This window comes from Passer montanus, unplaced genomic scaffold (assembly GCF_014805655.1).
Source record: "Passer montanus isolate IOZ18808 unplaced genomic scaffold, ASM1480565v1 scaffold129, whole genome shotgun sequence".
In the NCBI taxonomy this organism is placed as follows: domain Eukaryota; kingdom Metazoa; phylum Chordata; class Aves; order Passeriformes; family Passeridae; genus Passer; species Passer montanus.
In genome coordinates, this window is record NW_024359721.1 from 244,830 (window position 1) to 256,334 (window position 11,505).

Genomic DNA, 11,505 nt, shown 5'->3' on the forward strand with positions numbered 1-11,505 from the left:
GGAGCAGTCAGATTTCCAACCTGTATGTTGCCAGTTCTTTCCTGCTGAGTATGGGGAGGGGAAGCAGCAGACCCAAGAGTGGCTGCAGCCCTGAGGTGTTTGGCTCCAAACCCCTCAGCTCAGCCAGTCCCATGGTGGGTAACTGGGGCTGCTCAGGGCAGTGGGCTGTGTTTATTCCATGTCTCCATGGCACGTGCCCAGCAGCTGTGCTGTGTTGGTGCACAGCACAGGACTTCCGCAAAAAATCCCTGCACCAAGGTGCATTTCAAATGTTCTGTCATATTAAGTGCTTTTCAAACACAGCCACAGAACACACAGAGTTATCTTAGAGCTTCTCTTGCCACAGAAGCTCGTGTCACCAGAGCTCCCTGCTGAAAGTGATCTTCCTTAGAACTCTGCTCAGCTGTAGTTACCCAGCAGTGGTCCTCCACTTACAGGCATAGTGCTTCTGTATACCAACTTTGAGTAGGAATATCAGTTGGCTCCATCAGTTACAGACATACTTAATTCCTTTCCATCTAGTCTGTCTTCTTGTACTTGAGTCTTCAGACAGGATTTTAAGAACCTCTGTATGTATTTTTATTTAACCCATTCTGAAAAAACCCAAAGCATTGTCTTTTCCTTATTGTGTAACACACCTGCATTACGAGATGTATGAATAGTTTCCAGTAGAAATCCCACTTTAGTTCCTCAGCTGTTGAGATGAGATGTAGGGGGGGGGGGAACTACCACTGCTGTCTTATTTAACCTTGATAGCAAATAGTTGCATGGTAGTGAAAAAAATCAGTAGTTATATTTTGAAAAGAATTGGTAAGCTCTCTTGTTGTCCTTTGTCTGTCCTGTGCTCAGTGTATTTAGTATAAATTTCCTATGCATGCTCTAAAGGCAGTGTTCTGTTCTCCATCTCGTTTCATTTGCTTGTCTGAAGACATTTATTGAGAAATACCAGTGCCTTTTAACTGAGTTGAAGTAAATTACACACTCTGATACAAACTTTAGATAACTACACTGTGCCAGGTCCGATTAGGTCATCTTGAGTCTCTTCAGATACTGAAAGTCACAAAAGTTATCTGTGTGTACATATGACTATGACTGTTGTCTCAAACTGTCACTTTATCAGTATTAAGTTGTATTTTAGTAGTGTTATTTTTATGGTAGTTCCATTCAAAGGGACTTGGCAGTCGCTTTTGATTTTATCACAGCAATAGTTCTTATCTGAGATATGTACTGTAAGCAAAAGAGAAAATCTATGTTACAAGTTAGAAACAAAATTAGGATGATCCTTTTTAATTCTTTCTTGTATTCAAGTAATGTAGCGCATTCAGAGAGATGAGCAAAACACTGGCAGATTTATTCTGCTATATTTCCCCTTCAAGGTAAGTAAGGAGATGCAAATGTGCTTCAGAAGATTAACTAAGAAATAGTAACTCAAAGCTTTCCTTCACTACACTAACTGTTCCTTCATGCTTTCAAATGAAGAAATGTAGGAAAACAAATGCTACAGAATAAATTTTGGTAGCTTTAGGAGCCTTGTATCTGATTAGAACTAAATTGTAAACAGTAGAGATTTAGGGTAAGAGAGCAATGTGAAAAGTTTAAAGCTTGCACAGTGTCAGAGTGCTGTTTGCTCTCAGTTCTATTATAGCATTTCTTACAGTCATTTTAAAGTAAATAGTTCTCAGGTTTGCATCTTACTCCAACCACTGGTGATTGAGAATTGTTCAGCTAAGCATAGTTGTGATATGTGAAGGTGATGAGCATGGTGTTTGGTACTTTGAACAACAAAATAGTACTTATATAAGTAAGTAGTTATATACTAAGTTTCTAATGCAGAAAACAAAACTGACACATAACTAATAGGTTATCTAAAGACTGGAAATTATGACATTGAGATGAAAACTAATTCACTACATTGTTCACTTATTTTCTTTATGAATCTTGCAGGATGTTTTTGTAGCATTTTACTTGCATTTCATGCAGTGTAAGCTGCCCCTTACCTTGCCAGGCCATTCAGCTTGGTGATGCTGCTCCATATCAGAATTGAATTCTGAGATGAAAGCAAACTGTTACTTCTGACAACGAACCAAGTAATTGTCACAGCACTGGTTCAGGGCATAGACAGTAACCTGCCACTGAAACAATCATGACTGGTTTCCTTGCCCCTGGAGTAAATAGTAAGACACAGAACTTCCTTCTGTTTTAAGTTTTAAATGTATCTTATTTTTTTCTTTCAGTAGATGGTTGTCATTGGGAGGTCTGATAACTGATTTTTTTCATTGTTGTATTCTTCAGAAAAGCCTTTTGGCCTCACCTCTTGTTAAGTCCTGTCTCATTTTCATCACTTTTCTCTGAGTCTTCTTTTTATTTCATCACCTTTCTCTGAGTCTTCTTCTTTTTTCTATTTTTTTTTCCAAAGATTGGATTGTGGTTATTAGGATAGTGATGAGGACATATATATTGCCTTAGAGATGTGCATTATTTCTGTGTTATTTGTTAGGCATTCCAATAGTGCATTAAGTAAATGTTTTCAGGAAGTGATCCTCAGAGGCATTTTAGTCTTCTGGATATTTATCTTATTATACAGGACTATAGAAATAATTCTTTGTTCCATTTTGCATTAAGTCAAATTTATAGATTTTTGCTTTCTTTCCATGTATGCTGTTTGGTCACCTAGGGTTGGTTATTTTGATGTCTTAAATAACTTGGGACTTTTTCCTCAGTACTTAATGATACTGATTCAGTCACACATTTCAATGTTCCCACTTTTGCTTTTCTCTTGGGTTGGAACAGGCAGGTCATTTGGTCTAAACCTTTCCAAAAGCAGGGGTGACTTCAAAGTTAGATCAAATTGCTCACCCAGTCAGCTCCTCCATGTCTTGAAGGATACAACCTTCTGGCCATCCTGTCTGTGTCTGACACCTCTCATGGTGAAGAATCCCCCACCTCCCCACAAATAGTCAAAATTTTCTTTCCTGCAACTTTTCTGTACCTTTCACTGTGCATTTTTAAGTTCATTATAAATCTTTACTTTGCAGATACTGTCTGCTCTGTCATTTTCCTGCTTCTGGGACTATAACCAATTGGCCGTATATAGTTCATATCCTGAGAGTGAACTTGCAATAGAACAGAGGTTAAACCAGTGTTTCAAGAGACATCACCACTACTTCCTCTAAATTCTGGAAATATGTCTTTCCTACAAACTTGACTTTGGCAAAGAGAGGCACCAATCCTCTGAAGTGGTCCAAGAAAAACTGTTTGGTCCATGTCCAGTCCACAGGAAGTGGGAAAGAAGCCCAGCCTTTATTGCTGTGGCGACTTCAGCATTGGAAATATTCAGACCAAAGAACCTAAGAGTAAGTTTTGTAGTTGCTTTGGCTGCCCGATGAGGAGATCTGGATTGTTTCAGAACAAAAACCTGGTTTCGAGTTCAGTGAAAACAGGAAGAATTTTCTAGCTGCTGTTTTCTCTCCTGGTTTTGATGTTCATGAATTGATTAATTGGGGTATCTGAGTCTCTAGTGGATCTTATTGGTCAGAAAATGTTTTCAGATAGCTAACCAGATTAGCAAAATAACATTTTCAGCCTAGGCCAGTTAGATAGACAGGGCTCAAATGACGAGTTCTGGTGGTAAGTATTCCAGGGTCTTGGGATATAACAGCTGTCACCACAGATGATCACTGTAATACAGTAAGTGATGGCTTGTTGAATGGCAATGACCCTTTGCTTGCGCTTTCTCCTGTATTCTTCTGAGTCGGGGAAGTGCTGGGAGTGGGAGTATCATTTCCATTACCCAGAGTAAAGAAACCTCTCCCTGTGTGAAATGATGAAAGAAATGTATGCTTGAGGCAGTGAGATCAAGTTGCACATATAGTTCCATTTAAATGTGGCTATACTTACATGGTGAATGAACTGGAAACAAATCTCAAACCCCAAAATCCTCTCTCACATTTCCAGATGCTGAAAACCACAGGAACTGACTGTATTACCCATACTTAGGGCATGCTTGAATGTAGTAGCTCTCAGAATTACCCTTTGTAGTCAGAGCCAATCATTATTCTGATCTGGCCTGGTTTTTTGTGATCTTGAATGTGAATTACTGAATGAAAACCAAGAATTATTCAATTACAGATTGTGCATATGTGCGTATTTATGTGAAGTAGTTCAGACAAAGCACACTAAACTACTTCAATTAGAACTTCAATTAGAATTGAACCCGGCAGCAGGAGCATGTACACCCAACCTCCATCAAGAGGCTGTTGTATGAGTTTGTTAAATGTTGTAGGCATGCTTAGCCCTGGCTGCCTTGTTTGGTACAGAAATTGGTCAGGGCCACCTCAGCCCTGCTCAGTCAGGTCCCTGGTGTGAGGAAACACTTCGTTGTTCTCATTCCTTTGCACAGCTCTGGGCTGCCACGAGGCATCATGTGCCATTTCCACTTTTCTGCCTTGTACTTTTGCCTTGAAAAAAATGCATTTCAACCCTGTGCAACAGTGCTGGAATGTAACTTGGAGGAAATTGTATCTTCTGAGTCATGGCTTTTGTAGAAACCAGATCCATATGGTCTGGGTTTTTTCTGGCCATGGACTTGCCAGGGCTGGGTCTCCTGGGCAGAGTGGTAGAATGGGTACAGCTCAATCTCCTAAGAAATGCTTTGTTCCTGGACACTTTGGTCCAATTGGATCAATGCTCTTCCAGCCTTATGCAGGCTTCAGAAGTCATCTAAGTATAATCCATTTAAGTATAAGTCATTTAAGTAGGATTCTGTTGGTTCCTGAAGTCAGATTTATGACAAATAAATCTGGAGTGATCTTAAATGATCACTGACAAGGTTAATTTTTTTCTTCACATTCCCAAAATTCCCACCCCCGCTACTCAGCACTTGGTCAGCATAGAAGAGGTTTTTGCCTTTGCCAGGCCAGTAACTGGAGATGACTCTTCAATAATGCTCAGACATTGGCATTGTAGAGCTCCTGGTTCACTGGAGTTCAGCACACCTGGTCTGCTCTGCAGTTGGTTTTGGAAGCCACCTGCCTGAGAGCACCTCTGCCAGCGTGGTGCTACCACTGTGCAATGTGGACATCATGGACAGGTCAGATTATTCTGCACAGCAAACAGGCAGTGCCTTTGGCACAGTGCAGCTGACAGCACAACATAACCAGCTGGTGTTATATCCACAACACAGAGAGCCCTTGTGTTTTGGTGTAGAAGCAGTTGACCATTGCTGTCTTGGTGCTTTGAGCCTCAGATTTTCTTCTGACTCATTTACTGCATACTCTGAATATTCTGGTTCAAGCCTCAGTATCTTGTGTGGGAAATATCAGAGGAATATGTAATGGACTTTCTTCCAGACATGGGGTTATTTGAGTCTGCCTGTTAATTGAGTGTTTGACTTGGACATCAACAAGACACAGTAATTGTTCTCATCCTGTCAGTGATGCATGGGAAATTTAAAAAGACATCCATTAGATGTGATCCTGGCTGTAGGACTGGAAAGACTGATGTACAAGGTTCCTTCATTTTTCAAAGAGATGACAGAACTAGAGTCATAGTAATGATGGCAATGTGGTTTGATGGGGAGTCTGATGATAGTGGGAATGCCTTTATCATTTTCCCAAAGCCATTCAGTGCTGCTGTCCCTTCTCCGAGACCTCTTTTTGGAGAGCTGTGGAGCACTATGCCAAAGAGTTCTCCAGTGCTTTATCCCAGGCATGGATGTGAGACAACTCTCGGGATCAAACATCTCATCTGCCCTGAAAAATACTCTCTCAAAAGCAGAAACAATTTTACCACTTGTAGATATTTATGATTTTTTAGTGGGTTGCTCTAACAGTCCTTAATATTGCTGGTTAGAGCAGTTGGAACTGGAGAAGGCTGTGGTTTATCCTGTTTTGCAGACATCATTAATGTAAGGAGTTTTGGTTTTGTTTTGTGGGTTTTGGGTTTTTTGTATATTGGTGTGTTAACATTCCATGATATTACATCTCTGTAAGGAAGTTACCTGAGTCTTAAGCATCCTCTGATGGAACTTGTCTGAAGATGTCAAAAGGACAAATTCTACCAGAAGCACAGAGAAGGTAATAGCACTTAGAGATGACAACACTCCTGCCCTGCACCAACCTTCACCTGAGCTTTTTTGAGATGTGCACTGTGATAGTTCATCGTAGATTTCTTCCTGTAATCATCTGAGGCCCATCCACTCTAATTATTACATGAAGGTACCTGGTTTTCTTCGTTAAAACCTGCACTACAAAAGCCTTACTTCAAAGTATTACCATAGACAGTTTTGCTTTAGTTAACAGTGTGAAGCCCTTTAGTTTCATTGGCCCACCTAATGTTGTCTGTAGTATCAGCTGTCAAAACTAGAGACCAGCCACCTTTGAGGAGTTCTTCACTGCAGTTATATTATCACTGGGTTTTTACTGTGTTCTTCTTGCCCCTTCTCAAGCAGGTGATGTGAGGACCTAGGGCTGACATGTCAGTGAGGTGTTTGTGAAAGCAACCCCTGACAAGCCGCTATCGATGTGTTGGGCACCTCACGCTAGCACCGTAGGTGATTCCATGCCTATTTCTTTTGAAAATAGAGCAGTTTAAAATCCACAAGTGGAATTAATCCAAATGTCTTTACTCATTTTCCTCTCTCCTTTCCCATTCCATGAGAATCCTTACAATTTGTGGCTAAGAAAGAACTTAGATTGTGCTAGGCACAATTGTATCCTGAATATGACGAGAGGAAGAGTTACTTTTCCCACCATGGATACTAGAAATAAAGAACTGTGGTATTTGTGCAACCGATATGCAAACTGCAGCTTGAAGAAACCCAGTTAGAGGTAATCTCACTGTATGCAAACTTTTGTATGTGTTTTTTTTTTTAAACTGATGAAGTGAGCTTTGACTTCTGACTGTCTTGATTATTCAGAGCATGAAGCTTATTGAAAGCTGAGCCATTGCAAAAGGCTAATGAAGTGATTGTTCTTGCATCCTGTGGATGTAGCTTGATCACTGTAAAGTTCAGCTCAATTTTTTTAGGACGTGCCTGGACTAGGAATGTTAACTAGCTAAGATAGATTTAATATAGCTGCATGTGATCAAGGAGAGTATAAGCAAAAGCTCATATTCTACCTGACGGTGTTCAGGTTAAAAGGTAATGGGATAAATGTGATTTGTTGCTTGCTGGCACATAAAAATGGAAGAAAAAAAAACAACACAGAAAAGCGTCAGTCCTGCTAGTTGAAATACTGTGTTTCAAGTTTTGGCAGTTATGGGGAAAGTAAAAAAAAAAACAAAACTCAATGAACAATTACTTCTCTGATTTTTTGAAAGATTAATGTCTAATGCTTCCCTACTTACTGAAAGCAGGAATTTTCTCTTAAGTCCAAGTTGCTGTATCTTCTTAACCAGTTTTTGCTGTCTCTGCAACCACTGCAAATGAGAAATGTTTTGGGTCAGCACAGGGGCAAGCTGTGCTTTCCCAGGAGTCATTCTGTTGGTTTAAGTAACTTACAATAGATACATATAGCTGAGTCCTAGGAAAAAACAAATTATTTTTCTTAAAGTTAGGAGTGCCAAAAAGTGTACCTGCTACCTAGTGGATAAAAAAAAGATGTCTTCACAAGTTTGAGCCAAACTTAAACCATTATTTTACAATCCTTTCTCTGAAACAAGTGAGTGGGCTCAAGCTCATGTGCTTCTTACAGACAGGCTACTAATGCCTGTCACCACTGTGAGGAACTACCAGCTCACTGACGTGTTCTATAGCAGATGCACAGGGAACTTTTGGTTTGGGCTGCAGAGCACAGAGACCTGGACTTCCCAGTTTTGTGGTAGTCACAAAGACAGGTTACTAAGAGACAAGATAAGAGGTCCATTAAAATGTGATGACAACTGGAAACGAACATGAAACACTGTGAACTGAAGAGGCTCCCTCTGAAGATTTTCTCATCCTGATTCCTTGTCACTTGCATGGCATCACTTTTGTCTGCTTCACAGGAAAGATTTCTGAATATCCTGAAAGAGGTAGGCATGCTGAGGCTGGGGCAGTATATTTCTAAGGGTCAAAGCAGCACCAGCTCCAGGACTGGAATTTTGGTGACAGGGCACAACAGTGAAGCACAACAGTGCAGTTGCTCCGTGCCCTGTTCAATTTTCATTCACAAAAGGGATGTCCCACAAATGCCATCCTTCTTATCCCAGTGAAAAGATTGTGCTCATCTTCCTGTCCCTTTTCCTGTGCATGTGTAGAATTGGGTTATTTTTAAAGAAAAGGAAGCCTTGCTTAACATTCAAAGCATGTTTTTAGATTCCCTTTTCATGAAAGGGAAGGGTGCAGGTATGGGGAAGCAGAAAGTCTTAAGATAATGTGTTTAGACTTAAATGTCTCTGGTTGATTGTGTGGAAAGTCCCGCTAGTCAGGATTCTGTAACTGTCAGCATGAGTATCTAGTTCACAAAAAAAAAAAAATACATAAAGCAATTTTTTAGGGAAAAGACCCCAAAACCACACTAACACTTCTGGTGTTGAGGTAGCTGAGTATTTTGAAATCTTTACCCTTAAGGAAGAATACATAACACACAATTTTGCAAAAGAATTGGCAAAATATTTTGATGATGACAGCTAAATGATCTCGCTTTTGCCTTTTGGGAAGGGGTCTATTCTCCTTCTGTTAGCACTACACCATGTATTTTCACTTTTTTTTCCCCCTTCTCCGTTGTCCTGAATGCCAAAAATGTAACTGTGGTTACATCTGCTGGAGCAGAGCAGGAGATAGGTGGGTGTAGTGCCTTGTTGCTCTTGGGTTGCTCTGTGCTTTCCTGGGTTGTAACTATTCTTGCAATTGTGCCTCCTGCCATTTCCACTGTTACAGTCGCTTTGTGTGGCTTTTCCCTCACCAAATCAGAGCAACCATCCACCCTTCTCCTTCTGAACTCAAGCCAGCTAAAAAAGACTGCATCAAATTTCAGAAGCTTCCCTACACTGTGTGTATCTCACTGACTTTATTTCCTCTCTGCTTTTCCTTCCTGTTGCAGAAGTGTTTTATATCTAGAGTCTGAGCCCTGATGATGGGTACCCATGGCCTCATTTGACTTCCTTTGTGACTGAATCACTGTAGCAGGTACAGCTAAAGCATGGGCTGCTGTGGCTGCCATTGGCCACTCAACCCCTGCTCTCCTTGCCACCTTCTCAAGTGACACACATTGCCTCAGATCACTCGACTGCTCTTGGCATGAATGGGTTTTGTTGCACCTACCTGTAAGGAACAACCCTTTTCAAAATGGCAGCTTAAAGCCATGGCAAAGGCAAAATTGTTTGGTACCTGGATTGGTTTTTGACAGTGTTTTAAAAGTGTAAAAACAAAAAACCCAACAGCTGCTTCTTTGGTTTTGTGTTATGAAGAGTACCATGGATCTGGACAGAGGCTGTCAACCATCAGCAAGGCTTTTGTCAAGTCAGAAGTACCTATGAAAATCTGGCTTAAAATCAGGGAACACTGACCAGACAAAACTACATCTCTTTCTATAGCAACTTCCTCACCCTTGAGCTGAATTTTGAGTTTCTCCCAAGATGTTCAGTCTTTTTATTTTTTTCCTCAGTGTAATGAAAACCTTTCAGAAAACTTCTGGGCACTGCAAGCAAAATCTTTTGTGTAGCAGCAAGGGATTAGGTCTTAGAGAAAACCATTAAACAATTGTTTTAAATAGATTTCAAGTGTTTGTATTGGACCACTTTTTGGCAGCCTCTTTATATCTTCTTAAAGCCAGGAGCATCAGTTGCTATGAGTATAACTGTGCAAGGCCACAGGCAGCTGCTAAATCATATGAAAGAAATGAAAACCCCTCCTCTGGGCCTAAGAGTGCTGTAAATTCTGTGATCTTTTAGGAACTTGTAGGGTTAGCAGTAATAATCAGCAGTCCTGTCAAACTTTGTCGTAGCTGGCTTAAAGTGCAGGGGGAAGCATGGAATGACACCTGTCCAAAGCAGTCTGCTTTGGGACCTTTCCAAAAGCTGAGCAACACAAAGAATGAGAAAGCAAAACTTGCATGCTTATATCAAAAGGCTTTCTAGCTGTCACAGAAATATTTGCAGCTGCCCATGTAAACCCAGCCCGCCATTAACACCACATTTTGATTCAGTGCACAATGGTTAAAATTTTCAGTAGTTATGCATGATTTTTATTTAGTTTGTAGATTTTGCTTTGATAGACACCAAGTGCCCAAATTTAAAGAGCAGAGGTGGCTTCAGTTTTTAATTTGCACTGCTGATAAATGATCTCTCCTGCACTTGACTGGGTAAGTAAATAGAAAGTATCTATGATCTCTTCTCTTCTCTTCTCTTCTCTTCTCTTCTCTTCTCTTCTCTTCTCTTCTCTTCTCTTCTCTTCTCTTCTCTTCTCTTCTCTTCTCTTCTCTTCCTCTTCTCGTTAGGAACACAAGAATTTCCCTGTGATTAAAAAAAAAAAACTAATCTGCTTCTTTAGTTTTCAGCTTAGCTACATAGTATTGTTTACATAGCACTAGAACAAAGTATTGTGCTTTAACTCTCAGTCTTGTTTGTTTTAAAACCAAATAACAAATTTGCAGAATCTTATGTCATTTTCACCCTGGTTTTAAGTATGAAAATAATGCTGGTTCTTTAAGAATTTTTCTTTCTGTGCCTATAGTTTACTGGGCTTCAAGAATGGGCCTAGAATTGACTTGACCTTTGATATCACTCAGCTGAAGTAGGCAAGTTAGTTTTCAGTTATTTCCAATAAACTGAGAATGCTGAAAAGAAAGTGGAAACAATTTGAATAAAATATCATGGCCTGCTTTTAACTTAGAAATAGCAGTGATGCTCTAAACCTATGAAGGTTAAAGAAAAACCTCTGAAAAAGACTTTGGTTTTCTACTCTGACACAACAGGATTTGCTTCCTGGTGCCCAGAAAAGCTTCTCTGGGCTATAAATGTAATTCTCTGCAACTGTGCCATGTGCTGAAGACTTAAGAGGGAGAAACTGTTTCAGATGACAAGTTTGACTTTTTTAAAACTTAGATCAGGCATTTGAAGGAAGTTCCTGAGCTGAGTTTGAATCACAGCAGAGTTCAAAACAGAAAAGTGAGGGGGAAGGTGCTGAGCATGTGGCTGTGCCATCAGCCTCTAGTGCATTCAGGGCCACACAAGTAGCACAAGTGTTTCTTCTTCATGCTTCACTTTCTTAACTGTGGACATGTGGATTTAGTGTGTTAGCTATGGTTTAAGTAGGTTGTTTAAAATAATCACATTTCAGAGACCATTACTGAGTATTTTTTACTCTTGTTCATGTCACACAATGTTCATCACCTGTTTGAAATCCAGGCTTCGTATGGAAATAATCCAGAGTGCAATAGCTGTGTTCTTATTTGGATGTGTTTCTGTTATTTTTTGTTACATCTAGTCCTGTCAAAGAAGAAAAAGGGAGAGATTACAGTAGTATTGGGGGTATTTCATTCTCAGAAGACACCCACAGTATAGCTAACTTCAGTGAAAACCTGA